Below are 20,251 nucleotides of genomic sequence, written 5' to 3'. Positions count from 1 at the left end.
CCCCACACATGGGTGCACACACGCACAGAAAGTTCTAGACGAACCCACGAGGCAGTGTGAGCCTGAGAAACAAAATTCCCAAGAGGAGAACAGAGGGAGAGTCATGGGCAATGACGGAAGGAGCGGAGCCAGGAAGGGTCGAAGCATTAGAGCCGGTATGATGAGGCAGCCCGAGGCTCACGGCGTTACGGTCAGCACCAGGGAGGTCTGCCAGAGGGCTCGTCAGTGTGGCCCAGCTCCTCTGTGGATTCCTGAAATGCTGTGGGGCAGGAGCTGCCAGCGTCCTCCGTCAGAGCTTCATCTACTATTATGACCGTGTCTACATCTTCTGCTCCTTAAATCCACTGTCACACGATTTCCAGACTCTCAGGTGATGGCTCAGTCTTGCCCTGCTGGGCTCCTGTGTGCCCTGTCCGCCGCCCACAGTATGAAATCTGAGGGTTTAGTGGGGCCCAGCAGGCTCTACTCCCTGTGTCTTGGGTCCAGGGTACAGCAAGCTCCTGTGTAAATGAGAAATTCTGATTCACCTCATGATGTGGAGAGACTCCATAAGCTTCCTTCATCAAAAATTTATTTTATTTTTAAGCAAATAGACACTCACATAGCTGAAAACTATAAAGTATTGAGATTTTGAAAACTCTGCTTCCCCGTTTTAGATTCAGTCATCTATTTCTGTCCTCCTCCCTCAATTTGTTTATTCTTGTACAGCATTTTGCACATATATTTGTCAATATGGATGTATGTTAATTTCTTTCGTGTTATACAAACATTTACATACAATGCAGGCTGAACCCAGCGATCACGTGCTTTGCGTTCACCCGTGACTCCCAGTACTCCTCCCTCGAAGAGTGACACATAGTGAGTGGGCAAACGCCTCCAGCACAGTATCCATCATCTTTCCAGAAAGATATTAAAAGAAAAAAAATACAAGTTACAATGGTTAACAAAATAAAATCAATAAATGACTTTGAGAGAAGGAAAGCTAAATATATCTCTCATTTCATTTTTTTTTTTTTTGAGACAGAGTTTTGCTCTTGTTACCCAGGCTGGAGTGCAATGGTGTGATCTCGGCTCACTGCAACCTCCGCCTCCTGGGTTCAGGCAATTCTCCTGCCTCAGCCTCCTGAGTAGCTGGGATTACAGGCACGTGCCACCACGCCCAGCTAATTTTTTGTATTTTTAGTAGAGACGGGGTTTCACCATGTTGACCAGGATGGTCTCGATCTCTTGACCTCGTGATCCACCCGCCTCGGCCTCCCAAAGTGCTGGGATTGCAGGCGTGAGCCACCGTGCCCGGCCCCTATATCTCTCATTTCAAAGAGAAAACATTTTAGGCTTTCTAAAATGTAAGATACATGCAAGTTTGTGATCTACATTTTTTTAACTCAGAAAAATAACACGAAAGAAATTTATGGTTTAGAATAGAAACAAAGCCCTTAAGGGCAAAAGGGCCAAGAACAGAATTTGCTAGGTTTTCCAACAGGTACAGTGCCTGGCACTTAATAGGTGTTCAGTCGGTTTTGATGAAATCGTATGTGCATGAATGGATGGTGGGCCCGGGGCTTTGAGTTACAAGAGGCGGCCCTAACAGCATAGAAATCATGAAACATCAGTAGCACCCAAAGAAAGATATTACTAAACCGTTTTGTAATTCTGATGCAACACTTTCCTAATCTGTATTAAACATCATTTTAAACGAATAATAATGAGATTTGAGTTGTGATTTAGTTGACTCAAAGCTCTCTTAAAATTCACATAAGAACGTGTACGTGAGTTGAGAATGATCTCCACTGTGCTAGTCTCTAGCTGCTTTTGTGAATGTGATTCTACAGCATCAGAGGGGGGAGAATGTAGACCAGTGTTGCATCAGCCTGAGACAAGCCAGGAAGTCAAACGAGGGCCCCATTCTTCGCTCAGAGGGATCAGCCCATGCATGGGGCCCCCAAAGCACAAGAGAGAGCATGCTGCCCTTAAACAATAATGAAAGAGCTGGTAATAGTGAGACAGAGCAGGGACATCTCCTGAAGGCCTGCTACTCCTACCCCACAAGCGTGGAAATACAGGAAAACCCCTAGTTGCTCCAAGGGAAATCCCAGGCCCTAGCTATCCCTGAGAAACTTGCAACATGATAAGCAGAAGGTGATCGAAGCCTTAAGCAATAGCTAAGGAAGTTAAAGTCACGAGACATTCCTATAGACATTAAAGATGACATGGGAGCACATATCCCCGACTTGTTTTTCAGAAACCCGGAGCTCCAGCAAAGGCCTTTGCTGGCACAGAGACCTCAGGTCAGGGGGACTGGACTGCATTCCAGCGACGGTTCTTTGTTGTTAATTCCTCCTGAGGGCCCCGGAGGAAGTCATGCTCACAGGTCAGACCTAACATTCTTCTCTGCTGACCCCAAGACTTTAGACAAAACTTCCTTCTTTAATCAACTGCAAATCAGAAAATCTTTGAATCTACCTATGACCTGTAAACCCCACTTCAAAATATCCCACCTTTTCAGTTCAAACCAATAGTTAACCTCCATGTATCGATCTGCGATTTTGCCTGTAACTTCTGCTCTCCTGAAATTTACCCCTGCCATTAAAAACCCTTGCCTGGAAGCCACTGGGGCGTGAAGCGTGAACTGCCCGATTCTCTTTGCTTGTTCCCTATAAGAAATGCCTCACTTTCTCTTGCTGTAAATCCCAATGTCAGTGTTTGGCTTTGCTACCCCAGATGGGCAGACCCAAGTTCACTTCAGTAGCAATAAAGCAGGTGCTCTGGAGAATGACTGGCACTGTGGACCAGGCCCAGGTCTTCCTTGGGTCTGTGCCAACACAGTTCCCTGGCTTACTCCGACTTCCCAGCCAGCCACAGGCAACTCAGGGTTCAGCCCCAGCAGGGCCAAGAAAAGTGAGTTTGTTTCCTTCCCCAGGTTTTTCCTATCCCTGGAAGAGCGATGTGATAACCATTTCATGTAGGGCCCGCTGCAGGGTGCCATCTGGCCCCATGACCTACACATGTGTAGCCAGTCTCAGGACCCAGGCTTCAGTATTAGCAGAAATGGAAAATCAATAAAAAAAAAAAAAAAAAAACCCTTGTTCCCTTCACTTGATCAAAGATCCAAAATACTTGGGTCCATTTCCACATGGCAGCCACACACGTTCAGGCCCCACAGAGAACTGAAAATGTGAAAGTGAGAAATCTCAGTTGCTCCAGTCTCCACAATTCAGGAATCCCAAAGACGGCCTGGGTGGCACTGACCGCCCATTCCCAGCCGCGGACCACGCTGGCGCCTCTCCTGAGGATTCAGGACCCCTCTCGGCGCCTGGCTTAGCCTTCTACTGCTCTGTGCGCACTGGCTCTGCTTCTCCCACCATTGCCCGTGAGTTTCCGTCTGTTCTCCTCTTTCTGGTTTTGTTTCTCTGGCTCATACCGCCTCATGGGTTCTTCAAGAACTTTCTTTGCAAGTGCAGACACCTGTATGTGGGTGTCTGGCACTGACTTTTAGGGCTCTCACTGAGGCATCAGAATGAGTCAGCTCGTCCAGTCCTGTGGAGACTGCCCCCCGCCTGGCGTGGTGACTGGCAGGGAGCTGTTGCTGGACAGCTACTCCTGGCTCAGCCCCACTCCCTGCCCCCTTGACTGTGATGAGGACTTTGGGTCCAGACATGAAGGTCAAAATGACCCGTGTGCAGGGAGTTCCTGGAGGGCCCTGTGGGCACAGCAGGCCCCGCACATCATTGACTCAATGCCAAATACAAGGTACATTTACAAAATGGCACAAAAATGAAAAGATTTAACATATTTGAGAAAAAGTCCAATACGATCTATATTAACATATTAGCAGAATCAAATTGGACTATTGAGAAATGAAGTCCCCTTTGACTGTGAACATCCTAGGATAAGAATGTGGATACTTGAAGAAATCAAGCGCACAGGAGCCTCCCTGTGTGTCTGCTTTGCTTGTTCATTCCTAGAATAACTTTCCCCATGCATGCTTTAGACTGTCTTTTAGAGAGAAAATAATTACATATCCTTAGCATTTAACTCATGTGAATGACATGACATTTCCCAGAAGTGAAATGTGGCTCAGTGTGTGGTATTTAGTCTATAGGGTATTGTAAATCACGACTGGAAAATAACAAATGGTTTTCATCTTGAGGGTTGACTAACTCAATGTCCCTTTTTAGCATTGCCATAAGGTAGAGCTCTTTTGCTGAGAAATAAATTGTTTTTACTGGGAGCGACGCACTGGTCTGCACCAATTTTACCAAAGTTTTAATTGAAATGTTCTTGTGATTAATGCAGGTTCACATGCAGCTGTAAAAAGCATACAGAAAATCCCTTTGACGCTGCTCATTTTCCCCAAGGACAACGTTTTGCAATGTCGTAATTTCACAACGAGGGTATTAACATTGATGTAATCCATCAATATTAGTCAGATTTCCCCGGTTTTACTGATACTCATTTGTGTGTGTTTCTTAGGCTGTACACAATGTTCTCACCTATGTAGGTTTGTGTGTCCACTGCAAGAGTACATACACTAAACAGTTCCCACACCACAAAGACCCCTTTTGTTGTCCTCTTATAAATACACCTACTTCCTTCCCCCAGCTCCCTGGCAACCACAATCTTTTCTTCATTTCTAAAATGTTTTCATTTAAAAGAATGTTATGGCCGGGCGCGGTGGCTCACACCTGTAATCCCAGCACTATGGGAGGCTGAGGCGGGCAGATCACGAGGTCAGGAGTTCAAGACCAGCCTGGCCAATATGGTGAAACCCCATCTATACTATGAATACAAAAATTAGCTGGGTGTGGTGGTGCACGCCTATAGTCCCAGCTACTGGGGAGGCTGAGGCAGGAGAATCCCTTGAACCTGGGAAGCGGAGGTTGCAGTGAGTGGAGATTGTGCCACTGCACTCCAGCCTAGGGAACAGAGCAAGACTCTGTCTCAAAAAAAAAAAAGAGTGTTATATTATTGAAAAATACAGTATATAAGCTTTTGGGATAGGCCTTTCTTCACAAAGCATGATTCCCTGGAGATGCAGCCAAGGTGTTGCATGTATCAATAGTTTGTTCCGTATTTCCAAGTAGTATTTCATGGCAATCTTAAAGGACAGCTTATCAATTTACTTATTGAAGGTCATATGGGCTGATTCTAGTTTTAGGTGACTACAGATAAAGTTACTTTCATCTACAGGTTTTGGTATGAATATGATTTTTATTTTTCTGGGATAAATGCCAAGGAGTGCAATGGCTGGCTCACATGGTAATTGCATGTTTAGTTTTATAAGAAACTGGCAAACAAATTTTCATATGGGTTGTATGATTTATACTCTCACCAGCAATGTGTGTGTGTATCCTCACCAGTGTTTGATGGTGTTAGTGATTTTTTTCTTTCAGCCATTCCTGTATATATGCAGTGATTTCTCATTGTGGTTTTAATTTTCATTTCATTGATGGCCAATGAGTTAAACATCTTTTCATCTTTTTATTTGTCATTTTTACTATATGCTTTTTGGTGAAAAATATCTTCACAACTTTTGCCCATTTTCTAATTAGATCGATTGTATTACTCTGAGTTTTCAGAGCTCTTTGTATGTTCTAGATACTAATCCTTCGTCAAACATGTGGTTTGCAAACATTTTCTCACAGTGTGTAGCTGTCTTTACATCCTTTTCACATGGGGGTTGACAGAGTAAAATTTTCCATTTAAATGAGGTCCAATTGATTGATTTTTCCTTTAGTGGACAGTGTTATTATGTTGAGTCTGAGAACTCAAGCTAGTGACAAGACTCCAAAGATCTTATGCTGTATTTGTTTTCTAAAACTTTTATGGATTTACATTTTAAATTTGAGTTTATGGTTCATTTTGAGTGACTTTTTATTTTTATTTTCATTTTTATTTTTTTTAGACAGAGTTTCGCTCTTGTTACCCAGGCTGGAGTGCAATGGAGCGATCTCGGCTCACCGCAACCTCCACCTCCTGGGTTCAGGCAATTCTCCTGCCTCAGCCTCCTGAGTAGCTGGGATTACAGGCGCACGCCACCATGCCCAGCTAATTTTTTGTATTTTTAGTAGAGACGGGGTTTCACCGTGTTGACCAGGATGGTCTTGATCTCTTGACCTCATGATCCACCTGCCTCGGCCTCCCAAAGTGCTGGGATTACAGGCGTGAGCCACTGCGTCCGGCCCTCGAGTGACTTTTTATATAAGATGTGATTAGGTTGAGGCTCCTTTTTTTGCCTGTGGCCATCCCATTGATCCAGGGCCATTGGTTGAAAGGCTGTGCTTCCTTCATTGAATTGCTTTTGTACCTTTGTCAAAACTCAACTAAGTATACCCGGATATTATGTGTCAATTATAAATAAAAGAAAACCTTAAAAAAACAGTCAAGGCCAGATACAGTGGGATGTGTCTGCAATCCCTGCACTTTGAGAGACTGAGACAAGAGGATTGCTTGAGTCCAGGAGTTTGAGATCAGCCCGGGCAACACAGCAAGAACCTGAGAACCTGTCTGTACCAAAACAAACAAACAAACAAACAAACAAACAAACAAACAGGCGTGGTGGTGGTGTGTGCATGTAGTCCCAGCTACTCAGGAGGCTGAGACTGGAGGATCACTTGAGCCCTGGAGTTCTAGGCTGCAGTGAGCTATGATTACATCATTGCACTCTAGGCTGGGTGGCAGAGAAAGACTCCGTCTCTTAAAAAGGTTCAATGGAGCTTACTTTTGTGGGTCTATTACTGAGCTTGCTATCTTATTCCATTGCTCTGTGTGTCTATCCTTCTGCCATATCCACACTATCATGATCAGTGTAGCTATATAGCAAGCTTTAACACAAGGCATAGCAATTCTGCTCACTTTTTACTGCTTGTTCAAGATTGTTTTAGTGATTTTAGGTTCTATTCTTTTCATATAAATATTAGAATAAGCTGGATTATATCTACGAATAACTTTTATAGGATTTTGATAGGTATTATGTGAAGACTGTAGATCAATTTGGTGACAATTGACCTCTTCATATGTTGAGTCTTTGGGTCCATGAACAGTGTGTTTTTACATTTATTTCAGACTTTGATTTCATTCATCAGCATTTTATGATTTTCATCATACAGGTCTGTACACGCTTTGTTACATGCGTATCTGAGTATATGGTGTAATTTGAAATGATGGTGAGTGGTATTTTTTTTTAATTTTGGTTTCTATATGTTCCTTGTTATTATATAGATATGTGATTGACTTTAGTGTGTTGATCTTGTGTCCTGTGATATGCTTAAAACATTTTGAAGTACTAGGAGTTTTTTGTTTGTTTTTTGTATATTTCTGGAGATTTTCTATGTACACAACTGTGTCATTTGAAATAGGGACAGTTTTATTTCTTTCTTTTCAATCTGTGTGCCTTTTATTTCTTTTTCTTGCCTTATTACACTGGTTAGATCTTTCAGCACTGTGAGAGTGGATATCTTTGCCTTGTTCCTAATCTAGGTGGAAAATATTCATTCTTTCACCATTAAGTATGATGTACACTGTAGTTTTTTAATAGATGTTCTTTGTCAAGTTGAGATAACTCCTGTTTGTTGATTTGCTGACCCCGACATAAGTGATGCTTCTGGGGCGTTGGCATTTTCACTTTCTTCTCTTGGGTGGCGTTACACAGTGCTACACAAATTGTTGAACTTTGCACTATATCACCAATTGTGTATTTATATTTTCTGAACTTTTATGTATGTGTGCCATATACCAATACATATTTTTAAATGGCTGATAATTTTCTGGAATCAAATTTAACAAAAAGTATGCAAAGAATTCTAAAAGCTACCAAAGAGAAAAAAAAATAACCAACAAAGTTGCAAGAATTAGTTTCTCATGAACAAGAGTGAACCAAAGAAGATAATGAAAGTCTATCTTTAAGATGCTAGAAAAAATGTCCTCTTAAGCTAGAATTCTATATTCATTAAAATTACATTCAAATGTTAGAGCAAATGATGACTTTTAGATCATCAAGAATTCAGAATTTTTATCCTGACAGACTCTCTCTGTGAAAATGAGCAGAAATTGTATTTCAGCAAGAAAAAATAACATGAGGAAGAAATAGAACACAAACAAATAATGAACAATAACATTAGTGAAAGATATTTTTCCTTAAATGAGTTGCTTTTCAGTTTTACAATATAACTCTGGCAATAAAATGCCAGATTATAACATGGGGGAGGTAGAGGTAGGGGAGTGATTTCATACTGAGACTGTTACCTTGTCTGGAAGGATACGGACATTGTTGTTTATTTTTTCAAATATGTATACTAATAAATTATAGGTAACACCAAGGAAAGGAAGAGAATGTATAACCTTCAATCAGCAGTTCAAAACTGAATATGCAATTATGAAAAATAAAATAAGTAATGAATTAAAGTTTTCTATTTAATTCTAAAATGTACTCCTTTGTGCATATTTCTGTTTCCTTTCAAAGGATCTAATTATATGAAAACAGTACCTGCCACTGAAACTACTTCACAAGCAATAATTTTCATTATTTTGAATGCAATAGCAAAATTCTTACCTGTTAATCTGATTTGCATTTATTGAAATAGCTCTCAAAAGATTCAAAATGAATTTCTGAATATAGTTTCTTTCACAAGTGAAAACTCTAAAATTAACAGGAACTCTACTAAAACCACTAGAGTTTGAATTTCAGAAATCAAAGAAGAGATCCTTTTGGCTTTTTGCTTTCTCCTGTATTGGTGCTGAAGTCAAGGGAAAGACTGCAGAGTAAGCTGAACAGGAGCTATTCAAATTGTCTAATGGCGGTGAAAATTAATGACCTATCCTGTTATCTTACAAAGCTCGTATGGAGAGCAAGTCATATTAATAGCCATATTAACAAATTCTAAATGAAAACTGAAATATATTAGTATTTGCATAGAGGAATAAAAAATGAGAACATAGGACCTCTTAAAGGAGCTATAAGTTTTCTTTATAAATATTGAGAAAAATTAACTGAAATATCCTACCACAAGTGGTATGTTAAATGCATTTATACAATATAGTCACTTAATGGGATAATTAGGGTACATACATTTTTAACACCAAAATGTTTTTATAATATAAGTGAAACTAATCACTTTACAAAACGAGATATGTAGAAAAATTCTATTTGTGAAAATATGTACTTTAATACCAAACTATCTATATCCATATCTATAGAAGAGAGGGAGAGGAAGGCCTGAAGTATGAACATGGATGCATACATATGGCACTACATTTTTGGTGTTGCATTCTTTAGTTTAGTTTTTGATTTTCCTAATTTTCTAATCCAATTAAGATATATTGCCTGTGCACAAAAAAAAAAAAAGGAGAGTATCCACTAAAAGAATAGTAAAAAAGACCATGACAACTATCTCTATCCAATCTCTCTTCAAAACACAAAGCAAACAAAAAACACACAACTATGTAGATCAATAAGAAAAAGAAATGCAACTAAAAACATTTCCACAAAAATCCTAACTAAAAGGTTGGGAGGATTAAAGACTTTAAAGAACTTGCAAGCAAAACAGAACACCAAATTCAGCAGAGCTGGAGCTGCAGCTTTCACTTGCATGCATTTGGGGCAAACAGGAGGAATCTGATTAAACTCCATGGAAGAGAGAGGAAACAAAAGAGAGCCTAAAATGGAACAGAAATCACAGCCTGAAGGGCAGTCCTAGATCAGAGAACTGATTTCAGGGAGGAGATTTAAAAGTCCATGGGGGCCGGGTGCGGTGGCTCACGCCTGTAATCCCAGCACTTTGGGAGTGTTTGGGATTAAGTTCTTTCTTTCTGGAAAGTTTCTTTCCAGAAAGAAAAGGAAGAAGGGAAATTGTCACTGCTGACAACATAATCTTTTATTTAGAGAACCCTAAAGAGTCCCCCAAAAAACTGTTAGAACTAACAACAATGCAGTAAAGTTGCAGGATATAAATTCAACACACAAAAATCAGTAATGTTTCTATATACTAAGAACAAATGATCTGAAAAGATAATGAAGAGAACAATCCCATTTATAATAGCTGTAAATAAAATAAAAGAAAATAGTTATGAATAAATTTAACCAAGAAGGTTGTTAGAAGTAACTTTTTTGATGCCACAAAAGAAGTAGCACTCGAATATCAATTTCCTTAGCAAGGCAATTTACTTCTATGGAAGGGTGCAGCTCACAGATGGAACAATGGTGAGTGCACACCTGAACAAGGAGGGGAAGGGGTACTTATGCCTGACAGAGGTAGACCCTACTGCTGTGTCATTCTCTGAGTGGCTAGGGTTAGACTGCACAGTCTAGTCTAATTCCGATTGGCTATTTTAAAGGGAGCAGGGGTACCAGCTGGAGGGGGAGGGATGGGTAGTTTCGCAGGAAGGACGGTTATGGGCAGGTCAGAGCAGGTAAGCAGGGATCAAAGCAGGTGACCAGAGCAGGTGACTGGAGCAGGAGCCCAGGATGAGTCAGGACAGGGCAGGGGACCAGGGGAACAGATGTGAACCACTGATTAGAACTGGTGGAGAAAGTTGTTTACTGAAACTACAAGGAAGTTAAACTTTAAAATAGAGAATTAAAGAATAAGAGAGCTGAACATACGGACATACTGATTCTTTGAAGAGAAACTTGGGGTTCACTATATCTAACAAGGTGAAAGGCCAGTATATTGAAAAATATAAAACATTAATTGAAGAAATTGAAGACACAAATAAATGCAAAGTATTCCATGTTCATGTATTGCAAGAATTAATATTGCTAAATTGTCTATAGTATCCAAAGTAATCTACAGAGTTAATGCAATCCCGATGAAAATTCCAATGTAACTTTTCATAGAAATAAAAAAAAAAATCCTACAATCTATAGAGAACCACAAAAAACCCTGACTAGCCAAGACCATCTTGAGCAAAAAGAACAAAGCTGGAGGTATCACACTACCTTATTTAAAATTGTACTACAGAGTGATAGTAATTGAAAGAACATGATACTGGCATAAAAATAGACACATCAGCCAATGGGACAGAATAGAGAGCCCAGAAATGAACCCATACTTGTAAAGTCAATTGATTTTCAACAAAGGTGCCAAGAATATATGATAGAAAAAGAACAGTCTCTTCAATAAATGGTATTGGGGAAAACTGCATATTTATATGTAGAAGAATGAAATTGGATCCTCATCTCATATCCTATATTTGAATAACTCAAAATGGATTAAAGACTTAACATAAATACCTGAAACTGTAAAATCACTGGAAGAGAACATGAGGGAAAATCTATACAACATTGGTCTGGGCAATGAGGTTTTAGATATAACCTCAAAAGTACAGGTAGCAAAAGCAAAAAATAGACAAATGAGATTACATCAAAACAAAAAGATTCTGTACAACAAATAACACAACAGAGTGAAGAGACCATCTAGGAATTTGAAGAAAATATTTGTAAGCCATTCATCTCATAAAAAAATCCAAACATATAAAGAACGCAAACAACTGTCTAGAAAGAAAAAAAAAATTTTTAAATGGGCAACTGATCTGAATAGACATTTCTCAAAAGAAGACATATAAATGGCCAACAGATATATGAAAAAATGCTCAACATCATTAATTATTAAGGAAATGCAAATAAAAACGACAATGAGCTATTTCCTCACACGTGTCAGAATGGCTGTTATCCAAAAGACAAAAGAAAATGAACTTTGACAGGCTGCGGAGAAAAAGGAGCTCCTGGACACTCTTGATAGAATGTCAAGTGATATAGCCATTACTGAAAACAGTTTGGGGGTTCGCCCCCCAAAATAATAATAGAACTACTGTATGATCCAGCAATCCCACTTTTAGGTGTTCAACCAGAAGATTTGAAATCATGGGAAAACTAACCCAGAAGATTAACTGTAAGACATATCTTAAAACGTTCAGACTTTAAAACGAAGAAAAAAAAGAAATCTCAGGGTCTGTGGGAAAAAGACCAAATAACCTACAAAGACAGAAGAGGTGGCGCCAGGCGTTCCAGAAGCAACACACAACGCAAAGCAATAAAGGTGAAGCATTTTTAAGACACCCCAGAAAACAGAGTGTGAACAAAGGATTTATATCCAGTCAAGCTGTCTTTTAAACAGTAAGGCTGCAGAAAACGGGTTTTAAATAGGTGGGCGCTCAGAGAATTCTGAGCTCATGAGCCCCTCTCCAAGGAGCCGAATTCATCCAGCTACAGCATGGCTGGAGAAACTCGTCAAATGGACTGTTAACTATGAGATGTTTAAGGGGTGCTCTGTTCATCTTTGTGCCTCCAGCCCTGACATTAGCACCTGGAAGGGGCAGTCAATCCCACTTTTACTGCACAACAGAGGTTTTAAGAGGAAAAAAAGAAATCTGCAAAACCTCCTACATGTGGATTTCACTAGGCTTACTTGTTGGGCATGATAAGACCTCACTATTGGAGAAATAGGTAAAAGAAGAAGGTAGGAGATGAATTCAGAGCAATTAACCTAACCATGGAGCCAACAGCAACAGTGCTGGGTGGGTCCAAGCCAGTACTAAGGCTCGTTGGCAGCTAAAATATCAGGAGAAAGAAGAATCCGATTCAGGCAACAATTGATCCACATTCTTTTTTTTTTTTTTTTTTTTGAGACGGAGTTTCGCTCTTGTTACCCAGGCTGGAGTGCAATGGCGCGATCTTAGCTCACCGCAACCTCTGCCTCCTGGGTTCAGGCAATTCTCCTGCCTCAGTCTCCTGAGTGGCTGGGATTACAGGCACGTGCCACCATGCCCAGCTAATTTTTTGTATTTTTAGTAGAGACGGGGTTTCACCATGTTGACCAGGATGGTCTCGATCTCTTGACCTCGTGATCCACCCACCTCGGCCTCCCAAAGTGCTGGGATTACAGGCGTGAGCCACCGTGCCCGGCCTGGTCTACATTCTTAAAGGCAATGTTGGGTGCAGCTGAGTAGCTACTGCCCTTTCAAATGGGCAGGGGCTTTCCCCTTTGCTAGAGAGCCCACAACTCACTACCGCACCCCTAATATAAGGCTACATGCCGGCTCGTGTGTGTCATCATTCTTTCCCGGTTCTTCTGACGCTTCCCTAATGTGAGTTCTCTTTCTGGCACCTGTATGCACTTGAGAAAAGAGTTCAAAACCCTTACCAAAATGTAGAATATTCCGTTTGTACAGCGCCAGTAGCAAGCTTAACCTACATCAATGTGCTGAGATTTCATACGGCTTTTAAAGCATTGATATGGTGTGTAACTGAAGTCAAAGACTCAACGCATTCTTAAAGAGATTAAAATTTAGTTCTGCTATATTTCCGGGAATTGTAAAGCAGTTCATTCAGCAAAAAAAAAAAAAAAAAAAAAAAAGAAAAGCTGATAAAGCATAGCTCTTGAATTTCATCCAAAGCGTTTGACACTTCTAGTATCACTATCATCAATATGATATGAATTCTTTCACACCTTTCTCTAAACACATGCACACACTCACATATGCCTATATAGTGTGTGTGTATGTATATAGTATGCGTATATCCCCTCTGAAAATATATGGTATAACATCCGTAGGCATACATTTTACTAATACAATGTTGAACAAAAACCTCATTTAAAAAAAGAGTCCATGAAGTTCAAAACACAGGCAGAATTAAATATTTAGGGATACATGCTTAGGCAGTAAAACGAAAAGGAACAAGAAAGTCATTATGAAAAAATCAATATAGCAGTTAACTTTTAGGAGAAATAGGTGAAGGGTCGGCGTGGGGGGGAGAGGTAATTAGTAGTAAACTTTGTCGTTTCCAGGTTGGTGCCAACATTCTATTCCCTGACCTGGGAAGTGTTCCCACAGGTGCTGACTTTGTGATAATTCATACAATGGCTACCTTTATTTTGAGTGCATTACTGTGTAAACGCGTCAGTAAGAATAGTGCAATTGTAAAGAGCCCTGCTAACAAAAAGCAGCCAGGGTAATCCCTTTCTTTCTCGGACACGCCCTTCCTCACTGGCAGACACCGGGCGGGCGGGCGGATGGCCAGGAAGTCCTGGGAAGGGGATCCTGCCACAGGTGCCCAGCCCAGGAAGCCTTGCCTCCCACCCAGTGGCAGGCCTAAGACTTCCCTCCCCCGAGGAGAGACACCAGGTGGCCAGGAAGTGCTGGCACAGAAATTTCAGCCACAACAATCACCCAAGAGAGCCTCCGAAAAGCCTCTGTCTCTCGGCCTGAGCCTCCACTCCCTCCCACAGAAACACTGGGTGGTGAGCAGCACTGCAAGGGGAATCCCACTGGAGAAAGTGGCCTAAGAAGTCACTTCCCTCAGGCCAGAGACTCCCTTCCCCTCCTAGAGGTACCAAGAAGTCCTGCCTGGGGAGGGCTCTCTGTGACTTCAGGAAGCCTCAGGGTAGCCCATGGGAGCCACAGCAGCACCACATAAACCAAGCTCACTGGAATAGGACTGGAAAGGCTTTGAAAATGTTACTTTCACTGGAACCACGGCCCACAAAAATAGGCCACGACCTCTGTACTCAACAGTGACACTGCCTGCTAATGAAGAAGCTGAGATAGCATCTACAATCTCAAAATATAAGATCTCCAATGACAGGACACAACTGAGATCACTTGTCATGCCAAAAGCCAGGAAATTTACAACCAGAATAAGAAGACAATCAGCTGATATCAGCAACAAGATGACTTAGCAGCTGGAATTATCTGGCAAGGAATTTAAAGTAGCCATCATAAAATGCTTCAATAAGCAATTACAAAATTATCTTGAGGCAAATTTTAAAAATAAGAATTTGTCAGCAGAGAAATAGAAGTTATAAAAAAGAGCCAAGTGGAAATTATAGAACTGAAGAATTTAATAACAATTTTATTTAAGCTGACAGATGTGCTCAAAAGTACACTCAAGATGACAGAGTAAAATCAGTATATTTGAAAAAAGATCAAAAGAGTCACTCAATCTGAACAAAAGAAAGAAAGACTGGAAAAAAGTGTGTAGAGCCTCTGGGATTGTGGGATAACAAAAATCCCAGCATTTGTTTCATTGGAATCACAAAAGAAAAGAATGGAAGTGGAACTGGAAGAATCTTTAAAGAAATAATAGCTGAGAACGCCCCAAATTTGGTAAAAGACAAAAACCTGGAAACTCAAGAAGCTTGGAGAATCCCAAATAGGGTAAATCTAATGAAATCTATATAAAACGCATCATAATTTAGACTTTGGCTCATTTTTAATTCAATTGTGTTCTTACTGTTGAATTTCGAGGATATTTTCTTTATTCTGAATACAAGTCCTTTGTCAGATGTGTGATCAGCAAACACATTCTCCAAGTGTGTGCCTTGTCTTCTTATTCTCTTAATAGTATCTTTGGCAGTGGAAAAGCTTGTTTTTTATTTTAGCTTTTATTCTAGGTTCAGGGGTACATGTGCAGATTTGTTATGTAGGTAAATTCGTGTCATGGGGTTTGTTATACAGATTGTTTTTGTCACCCAGGTGCTAAGCCCAGGACTCATTAGCCATTTTCTCTGCTCTTCCCTCTTCTCCCACCCTCCACCCTCATCACTAGACCCCATTGTCTGTGTTTCCCCTCTTGTGTCCATGTGTCCTCAACATTTAGATCCCACTTATGAGTAAGAACATGTGGTATTTGTTTTTCTGTTCCCGCCTTAGTTTGCTGAGAATAATGACCTCCAGCTCCATCCATGTTTCTGCAAAAGATATGATCTTATTCTTTTTTACGGCAGTGTAGTATTATATGGTGTATATACACAAAATTTTCTTTATCCAGTCCATTATTGATGGGCATTTAGGCTGATTCCATGTTTCGGCTATTGTAAATAGTCTTTGTGACAGAAGGATTCCTCTGGGTATGCACCTACTAATGGAATGCTGGATTGAATGGTAGTCCTGGTTTTAGCTCTGAGAAATCACCACTGCTTCCCACAGTGGCTGAACTAATTTACACTCCCATAAACAGTGTATAAGCCTTCCCTTTTCTCCACCACCTGGACAAGTTTTTAATTTTGGTAAAGTCTAACTGATCCATTTTTTCCTTCATGGATTATGCATTTGTGTTTTCTAGAAACTTGTCACCAAACACAAGGTCATACTTATTTTCTCCTGTATTTTCTTCTATAAATTTCGCAGTTTTGCATTTTAATTTAGGTCTGTAATCCATTTTGGGTGATTTTTGTGTAAGGTATAGGGTCTATGTCAGGGCTTTATTTTTGTATATGGCCATTCGATTTCCCTAATACCATTTGTTAAAAATGTGTCCTTGCCATTGAAGTGCTTTAGCACCTGAATTTATGTAGGTCTGTTTGCACAGGCTCCCTGTTACATTCCATTGATAAACATGTCTATTTTTAAAACCAATATACTACTGTCTTTTTACTGTGGCTTTACAGTAAATATTGAAATTGAGTAATGTGAATCCTCCAACTTTCTTCCTTTCTTTAAACATTGTGTTGGTTACTCAGTTCATCAAGAGATGTGGGATACTCAGGTTAACTATTTCCGCGCCAGTCTGGTAGTTTGCATCTTTTAAGAGGGAAATGGTCCCCTTTATCTAAATTATCAAATTTATGGGATGAGAGTTGTTGATAACTTTTATTGTTAATTCTTATTCTTTTAATAACTGGAATCAGTGGTAATTGGGAACTCATGCCTTCTCTTTTTTCCTTCTTGATTAGTTCCGGTAAATAATTGTCAATTTTACTGATCTTTTCCAACAACCATCTTTTAGTTTCATGGAATTTCCCAATTGCTTTTATTTTCAAGTTTGTTGATTTTTAATTCTAACATTTAGTATGTAGTTCCTTATGCTTGTTTTAGGTTTAATTTGATCTTTTTTGTCTCTTATCACTAAAGTAGAAGCTTGGATTATTCATTTTAGATCTCACTTCTTTTCTAATATATGCACTTAATGCTACAAATCTCTTCTAATCATGGTCTAAGCTGCATTTTATCAACTTTGATAAGCTACATTTTCATTTTCATTTAGTTTAAAATATTTTTTAAAATTTCTCTTGATACTCCTTTGACTCATGGGTGGCTCAACTTCCTAAAATTTGGGACTTTTCTAGATATCTTTCTGGTGTTAATTTCTAGTTTAATTCTATTGAGTTCTTAGATTGTACTTTGTATGATGATTTCTATTCTTTTTAATGAATGAAGGTGTGTTATAAAATCAGAGTATGGTCCATCTTGATGAATGTCCTATGTGCACTTGTAAAGAATATGTATGCTGCTGATGTTGAACGAAGTTTCTATAAATGTCAGTTAGATCAAACTTATTGATAGTACTGTTCAGATCATCTACATCCTTACTCATTTTCTGCTTTCTTGATTTATCAGTGACTGAAGTCTCCAACTATAATTGTGAAATTGTCTGTTTTTCTTTTTAGTTGTATAAGTTTTTGCCTCATGTATTTTGGTGCTTCTTTTTAGGTGCATATACTTCAGAACTGTTATGTGTTCTTGGAGAATCGATCCCATTTGTGATTATGTAATGTCACTCTTCATCCCGGATAATCTTCATTGTTCTAAACTCAGCTGTGTCTGGAAGCAATATAACTATTCTAGCTTTCTTCTGATTAGTGTTGGCATAGTATATGTTCCTCAATTCACTTGCTTGTAATCTGTTTGAGTTTTACATTTCATGTGAGTTTTCCTAAGCAGCATACGGTTGGGTCTTTTTTATATATCCAGTCTGACAATTTCTGTCCTTTACCTGGTATATTTTGACCATTAACGTTTAAAGTAGTAACAAATATAGTTGGATTAAAACCTGATATGTTAGTAATTGTTTTCTATTACATTGTTTTTTTTTCTTCTCACCATGTTTCTGCCTTTAGGGGTTTAAATTGCATATTTTATATAGTTTCATTTTACCTCCTTTCTTTATACATCATTTATACTTTATGAGTTTTTTCTAGTGATTGTTCTAGGGTTTATAGCATACATTTTAAAATAATTAAGTCCATCTTCTAATAGCATTATTTCATGTGTAGTGCTAGTACCTTATAACAGAGCATTCCCAATTTCTCTTCCATCCCTTATGAAGTTATTCATTTCACTTATTTATATGCTGTCAACATTAACATGTTAGCATTATTACCTCAAACAGACAGTTATCTTCTAGGTCAATTAAGGATAGAAAAATAATTTATTTTACCTTCATTTATTTCTTTTGATACTTTCTCTCTTCTGTGAGAACAAGTTTCTGACCTATATCATTTTCCTTCTGCCTGAAGACACTTTAACATCTGTTGTATGGTAGGTCTGTTGTATGTATAACATCTGTTGTATGTATCTGTTGTATGGTAGGTCAATGAACTGGTTTAGATTTTCTTTGATGAGAAATATTTTTCCTTCACTTTTAATAAAAAATAAGACATAAAGTTTATTGGCTATCAAATCTTATACTGGTAGGGTTTTCATTTTCTTAAATATTTTACTCTAATCTTTTCTTTCTTGGATGGTGTCTGCTGTTATTTGTATCCTCGTTCCTCTGTAGATATATTGTTTTGTCCCTTCGCCTTCCTTCAAAATTTCGTCTATTTCTTTATGGTTTGAAAATGAGTTTTCTAGTTTTTTTTTTTTTTAATATATACTCTGCTTGTTATTCTGTGAGCTTTCTGAATCTGTGATATGCTATCTGTCATGGATTTTAAACTCCTTGGTCTGGCCAGGCACGGTGGCTCACGCCTGTAATCCCAGCACTTTGGGAGGCCGAGGTGGGTGGATCACAAGGTCAAGAGATCAAGACCACCCTGGTCAACACGGTGAAACCCCGTCTCTACTAAAAATACAAAAAATTAGCTGGGCATGGTGGCGCATGCCTGTAATCCCAGCTACTCAGGAGGCTGAGGCAGGAGAATTGCCTGAACCCAGGAGGCGGAGGTTGTGGTGAGCCGAGATCACGCCATTGCACTCCAGCCTGGGTAACAAGAGCGAAACTCCATCTCAAAAATAAATAAATAAACTCCTTGGTCATAATTTCTTCAAACATTCCTTCTGCGCCATTCTCTTTCTGCTCCTTCTGGTGCTCCAAAAGTGTGCATGCTACACTTTTTCCTATTGTGCCACAGTGCTGGGAAGTTCTCTTCTGTTATTTGTGTTTGTGTGTGTATGTTTCCATTTGTGAACTTTCTGTAGACCTACCTTCAAGGTCACTGATTTTTTTCTTCAGCTGTGTTGAGTCCACAGATGAGCCTGTCAGTTATTTTTCATTTCTATTATTTTTGATTCCTCGTATTTTTTTTTTATTTCTATAGCTTCCATCTCTCTGCCACCATTCCTATCTGGTCTTTTATGTTATCTACTTTTCCCATTAGTACCTTTACCATATTAGTCCTTGTCTTAATTCCTTTAGCGTTGCTATAAAGAAATAGCCGAGGTTGGGTAATTTATAAAGAGGCCTATTTGGCCCACAGTTCTGCAGGCTGGACAAGAATCATGGCACCAGTATCTGCTTCTGGTGAGGCCTCAGGCTGCTTCCACTCATGGTGGAAGGCAAATAGGAACTGGTCTATCTGGAGGTCACCTGGTGTGGGAGGGAGAGGTGCTAGGCTATTTTTTTAATTTTTCATTTTTGTGGGTACATAGTAGGTATATATATTTATGGGGTACCTGAGGTATTTTGATATAAGCATACAGTGTGTAATAATCACATCAAGGTAAATGGGTTATCCAGTACCTAAAGCATTTATCCTTTGTGTTACAAACAATTGAATTATACTTTTTTAGTTATTTTAAAATGTACTATTTATTATTGACTATAGTCACCCCATTGTGCTACTAAATACTAGGTCTTATGCTAACTATATTTTTATACCCATTAACTATCCCCACTTCCCCCACCACCACTTCCCCCAACTCCACTCTCCTTCCCAGCCTGTGGTAATCCTCCTTCTGTACTCTATCCCTATGAATTCAATTGTTTGAATTTTTAGCTCCCATAAATGAGAACATGTGAAGTTTGTCTTTCTGTGCATGGCTTATTTCACTTAACATAATGACCTCCAGTTGCATCCATATTGTTGTGAATGACAGAATCTCATTCCTTTTTATGACTGAATAGCACTCCATTGTGTGTGTGTATATATATCACATTTTTTAAATCCATTCATCTGTTGATGGACACTTAGGTTGCTTTAAGTCTTGGCTATACTAAATAGTGCTGCAATGAGCATTGGAATACAGATATCTCTTTGATAGACTGATTTCCCTTCTTTAGGTTACATATCTAGCAATGGGATGGCTGGATCAT

This window comes from Aotus nancymaae, unplaced genomic scaffold (genome assembly GCF_030222135.1).
Source record: "Aotus nancymaae isolate 86718 unplaced genomic scaffold, 86718_ANA_hifiasm-v0.15.2.pri h1tg000075l, whole genome shotgun sequence".
Taxonomy (NCBI): Eukaryota; Metazoa; Chordata; class Mammalia; order Primates; family Aotidae; genus Aotus; species Aotus nancymaae.
The sequence above is the reverse complement of the archived record's forward strand: the minus strand, read 5'-3'. Positions refer to the sequence as shown.